This window comes from Centropristis striata, chromosome 6 (assembly GCF_030273125.1).
Source record: "Centropristis striata isolate RG_2023a ecotype Rhode Island chromosome 6, C.striata_1.0, whole genome shotgun sequence".
In the NCBI taxonomy this organism is placed as follows: Eukaryota; Metazoa; Chordata; class Actinopteri; order Perciformes; family Serranidae; genus Centropristis; species Centropristis striata.
The window spans coordinates 13,109,415-13,129,013 of NC_081522.1; the positions used below are offsets into that span (position 1 = coordinate 13,109,415).

General features: G+C 40.3%; 1 protein-coding gene across 1 annotated transcript in view; it reads right to left on the reverse strand.

Moving 5' to 3' along the window:
* Positions 1-19,599, reverse strand: part of fkbp16 (FKBP prolyl isomerase 16) — a 33,842-nt gene that overhangs the window by 8,625 nt on the left and 5,618 nt on the right. The window lies entirely within an intron of this gene.

Here is a 19,599-nt window from a genome sequence, read left to right on the forward strand (position 1 = left end):
TCTGACCATTAGACACAGATCTTTCTTCCCCGCGAAGGTCATGCGTTCTGCTGGCGTGCTAAGAATGTGACACCACCTCGAATGATCCGGTGCACAGTTTGTACAGCACATGGACATACTGTATCTATGTGTTGTCCTTGTATACTTTTCTCTACTCTTATCTGAGAATATTACACAATATTCTGAAGGCTGCATATTATGTAACAGTGTGCAGTGTATAACAATAACACACACAGGGTCCTGCCTACCACTAGTGTCTGGCTCCAGATTAAATAGACTTCTGTGAATTCACCTCTGATCCCACTCTTGTTTTTAAGTTAATGAATAATGCACACTAAGAGTCTGTGCTTTGAAAACAGTTTATACAGAGCTTGGTTTCTTTATCAGAGCAGATGCAGTAGAATGAAAAACCCTGGCTTTCTGGTTTTTCAGGTTATAGATAATGTCCCAAATACTACTTTCTAATCTGTGTCTGAAATCGTGACAGTGTTTGGTCTGTAAATAACTCTGCAGCAAAACCCCTTATCACCATTAGATATAGATTTTTTTTTTTCAAACAAAGGAAACACACCCACTTTGGTGCTCATGACTCACACAGAGTCAGGACACATTTGATTAGGAGTGATGAGTCATTTCTTATTATGAATCGATGCAGGCGCAGCTGCGTCGATGCAAACTGTACAAACCGTAGACTGGTACAAACTAAATGTGCCACAATTCACACACAATGCCTGACAAAAAGTAATTTCTTCACATGCAGGATTCAACAGGTGACCTTTGTAGCGTTACGTCATTAAGCTCAGCAGCGAATGAACACTCAGTAAGCAGAAAACCACTTCAGTATACAGAATGCAGAGTAAGGATTTATGTCTAAAACACTGAGGAATAATGTAAATCACTAAGGTCCGTCATGAGCATTAAACAAAATGGGCATGACTGGTGAGCTGTCGTGTGTAATCTGAGAACACAGTGCGCTGACAGATCTATAAGGTTTACGGTGTCATGTGGGTCACTGGTGATTAGCACCACACCAGTGTGCTGCTGCACTGAGCTCAGCCAATGAGCCCCTGGGGCCTTATTAGTGCAAACAGGAAGCAGAGGCTGGTCAGCAGGGTGAGATCCCTCTGCAAGATCCCAGTGAAACCTGAACCTGCAACTTTAGCCCAGGTCCACCTCCCAGTGCTTAGCAGCAGAGCCGGCCTCCCTGTCTGCTCCTGTCAGCCTCTCTCTGCTGCTCTGAAACAGACTAATCACACTGACAGAAATGTATTGATGGAATATTGAGATTTTGACCAAAAACTCTTCATCTGAGATTAAAGTTGTAATTTCATGGTTTGACCACTATGTCAATTTGGCTTTAAAGCCTTGCCCTGTTCCTAAGGGGGCTTGATTTGGAGTAGCTGGTTAATAGAAGAGCTTTGTAGGTTTAGCTGAGGTATTAAAGCACTGAGACATACTTTCTGGGTGTGTGTGTTTTTTTCTGTTTCAAACCATATTGCAGAGAAATAACCCTGTATAGTTGCCTTCTGACCCAAACCAGAGAAAAGGTCAGTGAGAAGAGACACAAAAGGTTTTTGAGGACAGTAGGCGGACAGAGCCTGAAGGCTGAAGAGATCAGGGATGAGCTGACTTAAAGATACAAGACATTTGCTGAGGCAGCAGCTCAGACAGCACTGAGAGACACAGACAGGTTCAGGTGGCTGCACAGAACTCACTCTGCCCACATTCTTGGTAATGTTTACAGCAGGTCATCAAGAAAACCATGGCTAAAAAAATTGGAAAAAAATTGGGATGTAGTTTAAAACGTAAATAAAACCAATATGCTAAGCCAAACCATTTTGATATATATTCAATTGATAACTGTGCAAATTAAACATATTTCATGCTCAAATGGATAAACTTCTGATTTTTGTAAAGATACACCAATAATTATATATCCTCTGCATTCTGTTTTAATATATATAAAGCATCCCAAATTCTCTGGAATCAGGGTTATACTTAAGTAACTAGATTGGCATGGTAAATATCTGAACAAATGTATCAAAACTACTTGTTATATATTGTAACAAATATGAATTGGAATTAAAATGTAAGTATGTAACAGAATTATGTGTTAAACTACATCCAGGCTGTTGACATAGATTAGCATAAAGGACAGGGGAAGCAGCTCAGCTGACTCTGTCCAATGGTAACACAATATGCCTTTGTTTAATCCATATAAAAACTTAAGTGTAAAAATAACTATGGGGTTATATGTCAGACTGTTTTTAGCTGAGCATGTTGACTTACTGTAGTCCGCCAAGGAAACTATATAAGAAGTAAGGGTCATTACGTCACCATGTAGCCCTTGAATGCACAATGGCGCCAATGGTTCTCTTCTATTATTGTCAGTATGCTGCTAATTGGCACATATATGCCTCTATACGACCTTGTCCACACATTTGTTTTATAAAAAGTCTCCATCTACATGAGATATGTAGTTAAAAATTTCACTCTGACCTTCTACGACAACTTTTAATAACAAATTACTCAACAGAAATTAAACAAATGTCTTTCTTCACATTTGAAGACACTGTTTCTCAACCAGCTGTGTTTTTATTGTCTGACGTCTGTATGACGTGGTGTGATTTCTTGTATTGCGACTGTTAACAGATCCCCATTAAAACAGGAATGGTTGCACTCTTCCTGTGTTCGTATGAATGAGGTGATAAGGATGACAAGCTTTTCCCTCATGGGAAGATATGCATTCATTATAGATGAATTTGATACACGTGTTGAGGCTTAGCAAACTTCCTCATTAAGGTGTGTGATAGTGCTGCTGACTCACCCTGTTATCTGTCAAGCATGCCCCTCGCTGCTCTGAATGAAAGGAAAAACTCCCACAGAGGGAAAACAGTGGTCACTTTGACGTCATACTCTCCGCTTTAAATGATGGAAAGGCCAGCGATGTACCTCAAACTGGTTTCTATGGTTACAACCTCAGATAGTGCACTAATATACCATGATAAATGTGGTGTGCAGTCTGTATGATAATACCAAATCCAAGAGGATTTATGAGGTTGTTTATTTTTTTTACAGCGGTGAAAACAGGTCTGCTGCTGCTGACGTTCAGTCTTGTGTCTGTTTTGACTCTGGGGTGGACACACAGCACCAATACAGTCGTGCAAAGGAGCTTAGCTTTAATCCTGGCATTGGTGAGACGTCACAGCTGTTTTTCCTCGCTTGCTGCCATTCTAGTTAATTTGCAGCAAAACAGCCTCCTAGTACAGCCGGAGATCTAGAGAGTAACAGTGTAAGGCCTTTCAGCTGCTGCCTCGGCATGCGCTTTCCTCTCCTTTTTGTTTTTTATTTCCTCCTCCAGCAATGAGCCAATGAAACTGTGCTCGCAGGGATCAAGGGCTGCTACTGCCTACATCCTGGCTGCTGAGCTGCTCAAAAGTTCCCATATAATCTACAGCAGATTTCCTTAGCCTGTTAAAATGAATCCAATCTCAGCTCTGGACTACCTGCTGCAGGGTATAAAGTGGCTGTTTAATAGCAGGGATGTGCAGTCGCCAGGCTGTTTCAGAGAGAGTCTTTGGTTACAGGACTTCATTAAACCGGCTTTAAGTGGAAGAAGTACAGTAGTTATCTGCAGCAGGATGGATGAATGCCAGTACCAGTGCTTGTATAAATAGTATATTTGAAACATGAAGGTGTGGGTACAAGGAAAATGTGAAAACATCATTAACCAGTTAGGGTTCTAAATCCTTTTTTATTAGAATTGGGAGTTGTGGGCAGTGGATGTTTAGGGGGAGATAGCAGGACAACAATTGATGCTACATAGAAGTGGTGGACATCATCTGAAAGCTGTGAACCTGATGATTAAGTTGAGATGCAGCTCAGCACTGTGTGTCAAGTTGTTCTGGTCAAGAATATCTAATAAACATGACTTAATTAATTCATTATTTATTGAAACCTATTATGGTGCATGAGGGTACATAATGTTAATATGTGCCCCTTTTAAGTCCATTTCCATGTTCACCTATGTCCCATAAGTTGTTGCAGCAATTTTTGGGTTGATACCATTTGCATTTTCATTATGCAATTTTATTCATATGGAGAATAGATAAAAATCAATATATCAAGACATTTGGAACAACATAGACAACACATCCATGCTGTGGATTTGGATTAAAAAACTTTTGTCATTTTGGAGATTTCTGTATTTTCAGTGATTGGATGACGAGCACTTCTGTTCTTCAAACTGCTGAGAAACTCCCTTATTGTCAATATACCTAAGTACATCCTCTGAATGCTCTATGTCTCTAGCTTGTGGTTGTAAAGTTTCATGAGGCTGTGATTATCCTAGAGGTCACAGCAGCTCATTTTATACAGTGAGGTCAAGGCTCAAGAAATGCCCTCACAGCAATAGACTGGTTACTACTGATGACTAACATCATCCTACATGAAGAAAACTGGCCTCATTGAATCCACAAGAGTCTCAGCTTTCCCAGTTTATGTAATTCAAAGCCTGTTTAGATACCTCAGTATGCACAAATATTCAAATGCAGTAGGCGGAAACACTAAATGTCTACTACTACTTAAAAAAAACGATGTGGTTTTTGCCTTAAATTGCATGTTATCATCATAAAGTAGCCGCGTATGTAAAGAAGAGATTTGTGGGAACCCAGAGAGCCTATTTTCATATAGCATGTGAAAATAGGTTCTCTCAAAATAGCATGATGTCAAAGGTCACGTGGCTGCTTTGAAAATCACCATGAAATATCAAAAAGTAGCCTAACTTTGCAGCCTGATTTTGACAATTTCCCGACACAATATCCGGACACAGATGGTGCCTATAAATTCATTAGATATTCTAGTTTCACATGATACCAGTATCTCCAGTATATTAAGAGTAAAATTGAGCTTGCTACAGCCTCCATAAAAAAACTAAAATGGCGAAAATACTGAAGGCCCACTGTCGGAACGGCACATTGAAACATTTGCATTCAGTGTTTCTAAAAAAATTGCACTATGTGTATCCTTGTGCACTTCCTTTCGAATAAAAGACGATTTTTAAAGTGTTTTAAACCCTACATTATTCACAGGTAGGGTTAGGTGATATGGCCACAATATTCAGTCCCCATATAAGTAATTAAATGTTGACATTGTTACTGATATACATATCAATTCAGGATTTTTTTCTGGTAATTCAATAAATAAAAAGTCCATATGAAATAAGCACATGGTAATGCCATAATGGTGTCTCCATGGTTCGCTCCAGGTTCATTCCCAGATGCAGGAATCAGAATCTAAAGTGTCGTCCAAATGACGTAGTGTCATCTGGACAACATAAACACTTTTGTGACATTCTTTTCAGCCCTCTGCGAACCACATGCAAAAGCTCTAATCCACACACAAATGTGCATTTTTAAATAATTATTATTTAATAATAATTTAAAGACATTATTCTCACTATAGTTATGACTTGCGTGTTAGCTAACACTTGCATCCATAATCTTCTAGCAGGCGTTCAGACCTAAAGAAACCCTGTGTAAAAAAACAGCACAACTCTCTCTGATAGTAGGCAAACAGTACAAATACGTTCTTCATGGCACACAGAAACACCATGGATTTACAGAAGTGTGATTTGGGCATGAAATATATGAGGCATTCATTATCATTCAGCAGGGTTGCTGTTTGCGTCCCTCTGTGGTTACACGGTTGTGAACATCAACATTTGTGACCACAAGCTGCTCATTGTTTTATGTGTGACATTCAGGTAGGGGAATAAATGTCATAAAGAGATACTGATCAGAAACTAATTTCCCTTCTAAATCCGAGCTGTCACACATGCATGTGCCAACACTGTGTTAAAACAACACACTGTACTGCGTAGGTGAGGGCATCTTGCTTCAGGCACCAGTGAGATGGAGCACTATGATTCAGGAAGTCCAGCTGGAGTAACAGAGCCGTGAATTTAAAGGCTTATCAGATGTCAAGCACGATACGGCAGATTATAGTACGATGAGTCTAGAACTCTGGAAAGTGACCATGACTGCAAGGCAAACACGAGAAATACTTCTTTACGGCACAAACACTCCACCTAAGAATATGTCCTTGCATGTATTCAATTAGTCAACTCAAATTTTAGCTAATTTTTGGTCTCCACCAACTCCTGAGAAAAATATCAGTTTATTAAATGTTCCACTTTCTTTGCCATTTGTTTACTTCATCTCTCTGCTCTTTCATACAAAGTGTGATGAATGATAAAGGTATTTATTCATTACATCAAGCTCCTTTTTAATCAAAATGTTCATGTCGCTTGTCAAATCAAATTAAAATCTAAGAGCTAATTTATCAATATAATTAGACTGATGTCAGCTGTGAGTGCCAACTTTCTCCGTTGAGTGAGTGAGTGAGTGAGTGAGTGAGTGAGTGAGTGAGTGAGTGAGTGAGTGAGTGAGTGAGGGAAGTTCAAAGCTTTCAAACAAAACAACAGCTTTAGTCTTACTCACAGGTGAGCAGGACAAGTTTCAGGTTCTACCTTATGCAATGATCTGTAATCTCTCACAGGTTTTGGGCTCTGATGTGCAGCAGCATCCAGATGAATAATTCCTCCAGAAAAAAAAGAAGTTCAAAGCTGTTAGTCTGCGTTAGGGTGGATGAGAGCAATCTGTCTTACACAGAAATACATCACCAGAGGTCATTATCTAGAATATCAGGCTCGCTGTTATCTGTGGAAGATATCTTATCCATGGATTGACTTTAAAGCTATAATCAATCAATACGAACAAGCAGACATCTCTGAGGTGTGCACGGTGCGGTCAAGTGGCAATTTCTCATGCAGCCCCGGGAAGGGAGGTTTAGTTTCAGAGGATTCTTACAGAGGTAAACGTGAAGCTGTAGTTAACGGCAATGACAGCTCAGCTCTTTCTTTGCACAGACGTTATGTCTACTGATTATATAAACCGCATCTCTGCCAGTTTTGGATTTCACTTGTGAACTTCAAAGCTTTTTAAGTTACGACAAATTCTGAGCGAGGAGCCAAAAATCTTTGCTCTTTGAAGGATGAAAGTCCTCCTCTTCCATTACAGTTGTACTTCACATAAATGTCCGCCTACTTCAGTGGACATATGAATCGCTGGATGTTGCAAGGGTATTTTATGCTTTCTGTTTAGACAGGCAATCTAATTTGCGCTCGGATCAGAGATTCATTTTTTCCACAAAAGTATGATTTGGGCATGAAATGTGGGTGAGGCTTTCATTATCATTCAGCAGGGTTGCAGTTGGCCTCCCTCTGTGAACATCAAAATTTGTGACCACAAGCTGCTCATTGCTCTATGTGTGACATTCAGGTAGGGGAATAAATGTCATAAAGAGATATTGATCAGAAACTAATTTCCCTTCTAAGTCCGAGCTGTCGCACATGCATGTGCCAAACCCAGATAACTCCCACAGAGAAAATGTCACCGTGTCTCGAATATTGTTTTGCAAATTGAGCGCACAACAAACGGACAGCAGCTATCACGCTCTCTGACTGATTTGGTTTAATGAGTTGTAACTTTAAAGCAGTATGTGCACCTGTACAGCTACACCTGGCCTTAATGTTGGACATATCTGAAGAGTAATTTACAAGCACATACATTATGTTGACTTTCCTAGAGTTTGTACATCAAACAACAAAAACATCATCATTATCATTCACTGTCGCCCTTCTGTCATATTGCTGTCCGCAAGAAATATGACCGCCTCGGTGAGTGCGTGTCTGTTATCTAACCAATAAAGATCCAGCTTCCTTTCAGCAGCAGCCAGCTCTGTCTCCTTGTGCAGCCTGTGAATCAATAGCAGCACACTGAACTCCTGACTTATTAGTCAGGTTGTCACAGAGGAGCAGTCGGCGTCTGCTGGCCGAGTAAAGCAAATGTAGCAGGGGCCATTAGCACGATCCTTTAGTCTCTCTCTTATGGCTGCATAGAGCTATGAGACCTGGAGCATCAATCATGTCGAAGAGCCACATTTCTTGGGAGGAAGGGCTTGACTTTACTTGACCAGAGCCTGTGGCAGTAGCATAGGTCACTCTCATCACAGAGAGCCTAGAAAGCAAGCACAATCAGCCAATTTACAAGGAATTTCAGCCTGTTTTTGCTCTTCTGATTTGTTTTCTGATAATGCAGTGTTGTGGGATATATGAGCTCTCTTGTATTGTCCTTCAGCATCTGGAATGACAATATGAAACATTACCGCAGTGCAACTAATCCCATCAGTGCTATCAAACAACAGAGATTGTTCCATTTATAATGAGATCTACTTAGTTAATCCCTTCAGCTTAATCACAGCACATCTGATTTTGATTTTGCAGTGAGGACGTCAGCGGGAGTCTGCCAGTCATTAACTTTGAGAGGAACATTTTGAAAGTCTGGTGTTTGTGTGTCTGCATGGGTGTGTGTGATCGTCTGCTGCAGACGACTGATGACGAAGCACTGACGTCTCAGCGAGATGACTCACGCTCCACGTCCCCACTGACGGTACCTCTTCATCCCCCTACCACACAGCCCCTGCACAAACACATGCACTCACACACACACACACCACAGCACACACACAAACAACAGTGCCACTTGTCACTCTGCTACAGATCTCCTTCCTCCAGGCTCGCAGGCAGTACATGCCACCTCACATCCCTCCTCAGCAACAGCACTGCGCTCCTGTTCAGACACATAAGCTTATCCACTGTTTATACTACTTCTGCCAGTACACATGATACATTTAGCCTGTTAACCTGTCGATACAGATCTGTTACACACTGTATGAGTGTGTATGTGTGTGCTAGGCCAGTTCTAGTAAAGATGAGAATGTATGGTTTTGCTCAGAGTAAATCACTGCAAGCATTCTTCAATTTAATGTGTAATGTGTGATTGGCCCACAACCACAGTAGCTACAACCCATACAGTCTGTAGTGTGGTGAATTTGAGTGTGTGTATTTAACGCAGTTGGCAGCGCAGCGTGTATTGTATTTGTGTAAAAATCATTTGGACGTAAAGGATTGGTGGTGCCATTTTACACAACTGAATGCTTCCATTCAAACGATGGGTACTGAAGTAGAAAAGAAGGTATCAAATGAAGTACCATGTTGGGATCTGTATCACTTTCAGGGAACTGGTTTTGGTACTGGCATCGTACTGGTACTTGCCCCAGTGTGTGCGCAGTGTGCCACTGTCTTGCCCCTCCACTATGTGCTTCAAGTTACAAATGAGCCAAATTAAGTGGGTTCATGGGTTGCCCAGACTGTCTGAGCTCACATTACAGAGAGTTGCATTCTTTTGTTGTTTGAAATGTGTATCTATAATTGTAACATCGTAATAGGAAGTGACTTCTCTGAGCCACAAATGACGAGTGGGACTGGGTGGGCCTGGAAGTCAAAGAATCCCAGAAGCAGCTTCTGTTTTTGAGGAATGACAAGAAAGATTGAAAGCAGCTAAGACTACAAAGCCATTGGGTACATAATACAGGAGAGTCAAGGCCGGTGCTTGAGACTAACTAGCTCGTACAGCGTGTTGCAGACAAATATGTTTCTAGTTGTTGTTGTCATAGAATGGGGCGTTGGGAGGCATTTTGAATTGCCCAATACATAGTTTTGCAAAAGCAGTATGCCAAAACACCAGGATGTTCTACTGCATCCAGTTACATTGTATAGTATGGAAACCAGCGTACTTCTTTGTCTATTCTGACCCACAATCCTCTGTGCAGTAGAAGATATGTCACATTGATTGAATGCACTACGAACTACAACAATTGTATCAGCAACAGAGTCAAAGTTTAAGACGCAATGTTATTACTAAGTGTTATAGTCGTACTATTGCAGTCCGTGGCCTATAGGTTAGAGAAGGGTCGCGGTTCGAACCCCCGGACAGACAGGTCAAGGGATGAAGTGATCCTTGAGCAAGGCACCTAACACCCCACTGCTCCCCGGGCACAGTAATATACTGCCCACTGCTCCTAGCATGATGTGTGTTCACTAGTGTGTGAAGGATGGGTTAAATGCAGAGGTTGAAAATGTCCCCGTTGTGGGACTAATGAGGGAATATCTTAATCTTAATCTTAATCTTGTAACCCAGTTGCACAAAAAGTAAAAAGAAGAAACAGCAATGTTTATGAGGATCACCATCTTAGTTAATGTGTTAGCATGCTAACATTTGCTAAGCTGAACAGCTGAAGTAGATGGAAATAGCACTAGTTTTGCAGGTATTTGTTCAAGAAACAAAACTTTGGATCTGATGATGGTGCTAGATCAAGTAATTTCAATTAATTCTGACAGGGACACAAATTTGTGCATACCCAATTTTATGGCAATTCATCCAGTGCAAGTTTTTGAGACATTTCACTAAAAGCTAAGAGTGTCAGCCTCATGGTTGTGCTAGAGGGACATCACAGGATTCACCCAAGTCTTTAGAAATAATTCTATGAGAACAATGAATGTCAGTACAAAAACTCCAGAAAGGTATCATTGGTGTGTGGGGTAGTAGTAGATATTAGATAGTTTGCTTTCATGGGTTGCACTTATGTTCTAATGTAGACAGTATTTATTCACTAAATGGTTAATTACACACTGGACATGCATACCTGCTCACTTACACATTGTTACTTTAAAAACCAGTTCTGCTAAGCAATCTATTTTCTGTCAACTAATCTCTCTCTCTCTTGCTTTGTATATTGTGCACAGGAGGCATGGGTGATTTAAAAAGAGTCATGGTAGGAAAGCTGCTGGTAGGGCTGAAGCGCTATCTCACGTGTGTCCCCCTTTGCATGCCACGCTTTGGAAAACAGACTCTGTCGCAACATCGCGGTTATACAACACAGTGCTGCTAGTGGCTCCGTGGATGGGGGGTGATGTCAGTGAAGCATGACAGTGTTGTCAGCGTTCCAGTACATACGACGTGTTTTGACACCAACTCATGAGAGTTACACATCAGAGGTGAGGGTAGGACAGCAGGTACTGATATCAAAGTCCCTGATATGGATTTTTAGAAAGATAACAGATTATCTGTTTTGTGGAATAACATTTATTTGACTGTGTGAGAAGTATTAAAATACATTTTTGGGTGAGGACAACTACTTTAACAGCAGCTGAGATGATGAGGATTAAGACAGCCGGATAAGAAAAAGAACGAGTCAAAAATAAACACAGGGAAGACACAGTGAGCATTAATTTGCTGCAAAACGAAGAGCAATTTTAAATGCAGACGTGCAGATGGTTCAGAAGGTTCCTGTTTACCACAGCTGAGACACAAGATTGATTCTCAGTGAATTTCAACCAGCGGTAGAATATTAAGCAGATGATACAGTAAAACAATCTAATAATATAACTCTGACCTGTACTTTTCTTTCGACAGTTGGTACAGTATGCTGATATAATTTCGGCACTTTTAAAGTGTTGCTGGCAAGACTTGTATTTGAGTATTTTTACATTGTGGTATTGATATTTGTATGTTTAAAGTGAAAAAAATAATTGTCAGATCATATTGGTGAAGTTGTGCTGAAAAAATGGATACCAAACAATGAGTATAGTAAACATTTTTTATGTGGTATATAAAGGGCAAAAAGGCCAGACTATGCCCAGATCCCAGAGGGTTAACTACTCTGTGGAGATTTTTTCACTAATAGTTGCGCTCTGAGGTAATATTTTGTTTGTATCACCCAAGCACATGAGCATAATGAACGCCTGAGCAATGCACTGACTGAACTGAACAACTCATGTTGAATAAAAGTCCCAGCAGTAGTCATCTTTTTTTCTTTTTAAACTTAATGTATCAGCCTGCATGACCTATTTATAACGTTATTGTTTATCGGCACTGTAAACGCCTCTTGCAAACCAACAACCACCCCAGGCCCAACAGGAGTTTTCCCATTTCACCCAATAAGCCACTTCATTCCTGCTCTCAGAAACAGCTCATATCCGTTAGGTGATGAAGTGGAGGAAGAACATAGTGGGGAAAAAACTGACGGCAAGATAACAGCAATATCATTACAGCATATACAGGATATCGTTATGAAAATGCACTGATTTCGATGACATGGTGATGCTAATTCAAATCTGTTCTGCTTATACACTGTAGTTGTAGTAGCTGAAGTTGGCAGTTTTGAAAAAAAAAAACTTTGTCATTTTTTGTTTGCATGTCAGTCCCAGTGGGAAAGCAGTTTTTATTTTGATGACTGATGTCCTGCTTGCTCTCATCTGTTGCCTTTTGTTGCAGTGTGTCACTAAATTATTAAATTGTGCCTTTTAATTCTACTTTAATCACACCTCGTCCCTCAAGAACAAGGGAAATTCCAAAGTGAGAGAGAAAGGAGACAAACATACAATCATGTAACACAAAGCCAACTTTACTCCACTGAGCGTTATCTGCTCCAGAAATACACCATCTACCTAAAATTCAATAAAAGCACATTTCAGTTGAGGAGATTTACTGTCCCACTAAATACCCCCTGACCACAGAAAGCAGAAGTAGATATAACTGAGGGCAGTGCTATATTACGACCAAGGCTGTGGCGATGTGAGAGATAAGCCTGCCAGCAGAAGGGGAAAAAGGTAAACAACCAGGGAGATTAGATGAGGGACATGCACAGTTCAAACACTGGTCTCAGTGGCAAAATATTGCTGCGGTGCCAAAACAATCCACCATCTAGTTTTCAGAGGTAAAACAAAGACCCTATTTTTTCCAGATTTTCTTTTTAGCTTTAAGTCAACACATGAAGCTTCAAACTAATGTAGCAGTGGTTGCGGCAAACAGTAGAGCACATGCTGATTAAGAGCTGCGCCTGATCTTATCTGGAGCGTGAGACAGCTGTCGGTGCTTGCTGGCCTGCTCCTGGAGCGTAGGGTCTGGGTGTGGTTTCTTGTCAGCCTGCTGTGCTGTGACACACAGAGCCAAAGGGCTACAGTCAAACTTGTTTAGGTCACGTGATCATGTAGCTAGTTGTTGCTGGAATCCTTCATTGATGATAAAGAGTGGAACAAAGAAACTCCTATATAGCTGTGTCAGTCACTCCAAGGATTTAGCAATGAAAGGAAACACCAATGGTTTAGATTCATCATTGTGTTTTCCACAGTTCTCAAAAGGTCACATTATTCATTTGACCCAGGTGGTTCTGCAGAGTGAGTCACTGCACCTCCAGTACAGAGAGGAACTCCACCTCACAGATATATTGTGTGGACAACATGCTCACGTATCCGGAGACAGGGGTGGACGGCTTGTGTGCATAAAAGTGACAGACACCAGTACAAGTCTGTGGTCAGTGAGTCACTGTACCTGTCTACTGGCGAGTGTTCCATGTAATGAAAAGCAGAACTGCCAGTTCTTGGCTGTATTGTGTTTCATTGGGTGATAAGAAGAGAGAATGGGTTGTAAGAAGAGAAAGAACACACACAGTAATCAGAAATGGTACAACCTTCCGTCACATAAATCCCTCACATATCTCTCATCTAACAAAGATGGCGACGCCTACAAGTGTCTTCACTCATCACCAGATTTGTGTTCCTATTGATCACATTTCTAGCTTGACACATTCTCATGTTGCCACTTTGCTCTATGAGTCTCTCTCTTCCTGCATACCTTTCTGCTCTGAGCAATGCCACTGTTACCTTTTTCAGCTGCATTCCCCGCTGGATATGGGTGTGCCTCAGAGGCCACAGGGAAAGGCTTCCACTCTTGCCAACTTCTTCAAGTGTGTCAACAATGATTCCCTTGAGCACATTCTCAAGAAGACGTTTTACTGGCCAATGCATGTAACAGTATCTATTAGTTCTGGGTAAATATTTGATATCAAGTGTCAACTCAAGCATAACCCTTCCATAGTGACTGCAATCAAATGTTTTATTTAACAATTGGTGTTGATACAGGCTGGATGATCTGTAGGTCAAAGTAGTTGTGACCTGATCGGCACCTGACAACATTCCAGTCTGCATGAAGACACTGTGTGATATAATGGTTACATGAAAAAACAAATTAATGTGCTGGCATGCTAATTTTAAATAGCCATACAGTTGTTTACTATAAAAAAAATCATCTTGTCTGCTTCCAGAAACAAAATTATTGACAGTTTGATTGTAAAATTGTTTTATCCCCCATCACTTTGTCTGTGTTTTTGGTCAAGACTAATATATCTCAACAACTGTTTCCATGAAAGTCTGTACATTCATTGTTGCCAAAGCACGAATCCTACAGACTTTGGTGATGGTTTGATTTTTTTTCTAGCATGAGGTTAGTCTGACTCACTGGATAAGCCTACCATTGGTTGCCTATTTTAGATGGTATTCTCTTCTCCTTCTAATATCTATTTTGCAAGGGTACCTTGGACATTTCTTTCAAACCACCACTTTGTCTGAGTCCGGCTTTGCAGAGCTGAATAGCAAAAATATGTATAATACTTTTACCTTGCCTGTTTCCAAAAAAAAAAGGTAATAATTTAATTGTTTCATTAATTGATTCAATGTCCTAGGTTTTCTTTAAGTTATTATTTTCTAATATTGCTTCATGTCAGAAACTATATTCCTGTCTCAGCCTTGAATAAATTTGGTGGACTGGTTGACAAAAATGAAAATGAATGAAGTTAATCTATTCTGATTGGGTCTGAAATGCTGTATTTTGTTATCATATTAGTTTGTTGCCAATCATAAAACTAAGCCCACACCTTGATGTATATACACCTACTCTACTCTACTCTACTCTACTCTACTCTGCTCTACTCTGCTCTACTCTGCTCTACTCTACTCTACTCTACTCTACTCTACTCTGCTCTACTCTGCTCTACTCTGCTCTACTCTGCTCTACTCTACTCTACATCACACTCTGTCCATTATTTAATTGCACACTATGATAGCCTGGCAGTCTAACAAAACAAAGCACAACACAAGCTCATCATTAAACTGCACAGCCTACTAACATATGATGAATATTACGCAATAACCATCATTCATCAGGGAAGTGTTGCAGTACTTTCCCATGAACTAGAGCTTGACTTAACTTGCTCCAACCTGCCACTGTATTGCCAGATCAGTAAGCCTGGTATAACAGTCATCAGGCTCACCTCGCCCGGGGTCAATGAGAGGAAGTTTAATCTCTCCTCCCACAGAAGGACTTGTTTGTTTTCCTGCCTTCAGAAACTGGCAATGATAGCCATCTGGTGTGTCTCCACAATGTCTCTACTGTTCCATTAAAATGTATTTGTTTAGTAGTGGTTATCTACTGTTGTAGGTAGATGCATGTTGTGGTTCACTGTATCTGAAGGTAATCTGATGGTTCATAGTCACTCTAATTAATGTACTATCTGTATTTTTTATGTGGTATGCAACAGGGTTCAACTTGGGGTCCCCTACAGTTCTCTCTGTAGCAATTTTGGAAACCCATCAGCTTCTGTCTGGCAGTCTCTGAGGGCAAGGGCGAATACTCCTGGAGTTCCGGTGTAGCTAGCAGATATCTGGATAACGGAAATCTGGGCCAAGACTTCCTCTTCCCTGCACTGGTCGTTGTTTGCCATCTGTTTAGCAAGTTCAGATGCAAGATTGGAGTTGAAGTTGAGGGACTAAATCTACAACCAGATTGTTTCTCTGCATATGAAAGCTCAATACTCCTTTGACTACAGATGCACAATGTCTTCCACTAAAAACCAGCAACCAGCTGTGCTGACCAAAATAACATGTAAAATGACACAACTTTCCTCTACTTTCTTGTTTTATAATTTGGACATATATTTTCAAATGACGTAAGGTCTGAGGACCTGGAACACATGCTATAATACTGTGGTATTTCAGCAGAGTTCAGAGTTCTCTAAAATTTTGTTAAATATAACGTATAATTTGTGTTGTTAAATATCAAGTTTTCCAACACAGAATTACAACCAAATTAACAAATAACTTAACTACTGAAAAACATAAGACACAAATAATAAAACTCCAAAGTTCTGCATTGTTTAAGTGCCCTATAGCCTAATGGTTAAGTTGCACCCCACATAGATGCAAAGTTATTTATGACTTTCAATTTTAGCTGGGGAACTATTGCTGCATGTCATACCTCTCTATCTCTCTCCTCACACATCTATCCACTGTCTTCTATCAAATACAAAGGGTGCCTTTTCATGTTGGCACATACTTGGACTTGGACTGTGTAGTGATTTACTTAATTCAGTGAGTGTACAATGGTGACAGATTCTGCTTCTTTTTTCGTATTACCATGTTTCTGGATGATTTACACTGAATGAAGCCTTGGCTTTCCGTTTTGAACAAATGAACAAAACCACATGCTGTTGAAGACTATCTTTGTGTCCCTAGTGTAAAAGATACATGTGAGCTTCTGTGTGCATAAAGTACATTTCTCTTTTTGTTTAAAGCACATTTTTGCTTACTGTTTTGTTTATAAATCTCTGTATAAATAAACCTGGTTTTCATAAATATCACACAAACCCCTTGCGACACATTACTGCAACAGTAGAATGATTAACTGGCTGACATTGTCCATCTGGACTTGGATTAAACTATTAATTTAAACTATGACACATCCCAATGGTCTCATTAACTCCACTTCAACATGTGCTACTGAGGTAGTTCTCATTTGTGCCAAGAGTAAAAGTACACCAACACCTTCACTGCCAGCACCATGATTTAAGTTTCTGTTTCTGTTTGTTGACAGCCTGCCAATGTAACCTCACAGCAATTCAAAGTGAAGAAATCTTTAAGTGTGTTGTGTGGCGTTTCCCATACAGCTAAAAACAAATGTATGCTATGTATTAAATGGGGCTCATTTAACTATGATTTTTGATTATCAAGTTTGGTTGTATTCAGAGAATAAAGCAGCTGCCAGTGACATTTAATGTTATTGACTTTGGGGTCGTGCAGGGCTGATGAGGCAGATCCCCTGGAGGGTTTATGAGTGTTAAAGTTGGGCCTGTCCAGAGATCAACAGATGTTAGCTCCCACTGCTCTCTGATAATGACTTGCTGGCTGAGGGAAGGCAGTCTGTGTTTTGGAATAAGTATGTCTCAGTGGGGAACAGCTTTGACGTATGCTGCGGTTCCTCCAAAAGGTGAGCGTGATGTCTTCCGTCACAACTCGTCTTTGAAAGGCTTTAATGTCACAGGAAAAATGTCAGTTTTTCTTACAGCCATTACAGTCCCGACTAGCCTGTCTGCCGTAATCAATCAGGCAAAGACTTTTTTCCAGAGGTTTCTTTATCCTCATATTCACCTTTTTAAGGAGCTAAAGCTCTGATCACATCAGACACTGCAGCTAGCCCATCACCCACACACCGAGCCACAGTCCACTCCACTGTGCTGTGCTGAATCATACTGTCTGACTGGCTTTGCACACTGTTCTGATAAATAGCTGAAGTGCTCTTAGTAGCACTGTTTGCAACAGGCGACTGACAGAGTTCAATCAATGCATCTGCCAGAAAACAGAGAGAGGCTAATGAGATTTTCCCTCGTTGTCTCTCTGTCATTTCACAGCACAGACACGCTGTGGATGTCAAATCCACTCTGAAACATGATGTCTGTCCCTGCTTGTGTTTCTTATTTGTGTCAGCTTATCTGCTTGAATACTTTTTAAATTAAATACTTTTGTAATAGACCTCAACAGGTAAGTCGGGTCCCAGGGGCATGTTTAGGGGTTGGTTTTTGGGCTAGAGCCACATTTTTTATCTATTTTTTTCACTGCCAAAATATTGAATATGAATATAACTTATGAGCTCATGGTCATATCATATTATGCACAGAAAAAAGGTAGCAATCTACCATAAAACAGAGAAGCAACAAGGTTTAACAAGGTTAAAGCAGAAGATACCATGACATTTCAACCATGCAGAAAAGTCACAGATTGGTGTGTAAAAATCCACCAGAATGCAGGAAATTAAGTGTTTGATGCTCAAAATTACACAAGAGTTCAACTCCAAATTAAACCTATCACCTGACTATGACCTCAATAATAAACATATGGTCAAATAAACATTTTTATGGTGGCAACAACTGCCCATTATAATCTCCCTAAATGTAGAATTTGTGGCAGATCTGTTGGATTGGGTTGCATGAAATTGTACCAAAAACAGGTGTAGCAAAAACTTGGCCAGGGAGTGTGTGTGTTAAATGAGGAAAGGGTCTGTTTGAAATAAAAAATAATAGTGCAATGGATTATAATTGGCATTTATATATACAGCCCCGGACAATTTCAGGAACTCAGTGTCTTGCTCAAAGGAAAAGTAATCAAACACTTAGTTGCATTCAATCCAAGAGTTAGATGAAAAGATCAATACATTTCTGTGGTATGTGAAGCTACGGCCAGCAGCTGGTCAGTTTAGTTTAACTGCTAACCTGACTCTGTCCAAAGGTAACAAATTCTGCATATTGGCACCTCCATTTAATCTATACGAAACCAAAGTGTTAACAATGTGGAGTTATGTGTTGACCCATTTCTTCACCATGACCAGTGACTTCCTGGAATCTCTGCTGGCTAACTGACAACTGCTTAGAGCCTAGAAATAGTCTGGCACACGACGACATGTCAGTTTTTGTACAGATAAAAGAAACAAGATGCAGCATGTTCGTTAGCAGATGTGCTTCTTGGTGTTTTTCCCTGTTTCCAGTCTTTATGCTAAGCTAAGCTGGCTGGCTGCTAGCAGTAGATTCATATTTACCACACAGAGTTTGGTATTGATTTCGTCATCCAACTCTGAGCAAGATACAATAAATCAAATAAGTGTATTTCCAAAGTTTTCCATTATTGTTAGGCCTGTTTTTACTTTGGGGTTTAGTTTTGTTTGTAACGTGCTGTTTTTTTTATGTGGGTTCTTAATTTTCCCATTCGTCACACCAAATTATTAACAAATGCATTTTACTCCGGTGACTGGAGAAAATCACATTCAGAGCAGCCAGCAACCTCAGTAACTGAATCATGTTTTAAGAGCTGGCATGAAGCTGTGATTGTCTACCTTATGGTTCGGCTAAATTTGAATCCGCAGCACACAACCCTAATCAGCTGCATCAAAACAATCATTAACTAACCTCCCGTTGCCTCCTCCTTTTTCTCTGCCTCCTTCTCGAAACACGACAGAGGGCGAGACTCTAAACAACACCTCAGAGACGCCTCGCTCTCACCTCACACACCCCATGTCCCATCATCCCGTTCACACACTCCATAATACAAACAGGGCCTCACACACAGATGCTGAAACAGTACACTGACAAAAACATGCTTTAACAACACAATGTTCAGCACATTTGAACATTATGTTGTCAATGATGTTCAGCTGGACTGTGTTTTACTTTCAGCTGGTAAAAATGGATTCAAATTATGAATTCAGGATTGTATCCTGAACGATTTTAAGGCTTTTACTGCCACATGATAATTCTGGGTGCATGTTTGTTTATGCATTACTCCTCTGTACAGCTGCTATGTTAATGGTACAGAATGTCCTATGTATGTGTGGCTGAATGGACGTTTTGATACGACTGCATAGCACAAACGCAAGTAAATTCTTTATTTTTGTTTTTTTCCCCTTCTTTTTATAGAGGCAACATTTTGTGCTGTCTACTCACAGGCTGGAATTATCTAATAATGTTTAATTTACTCTA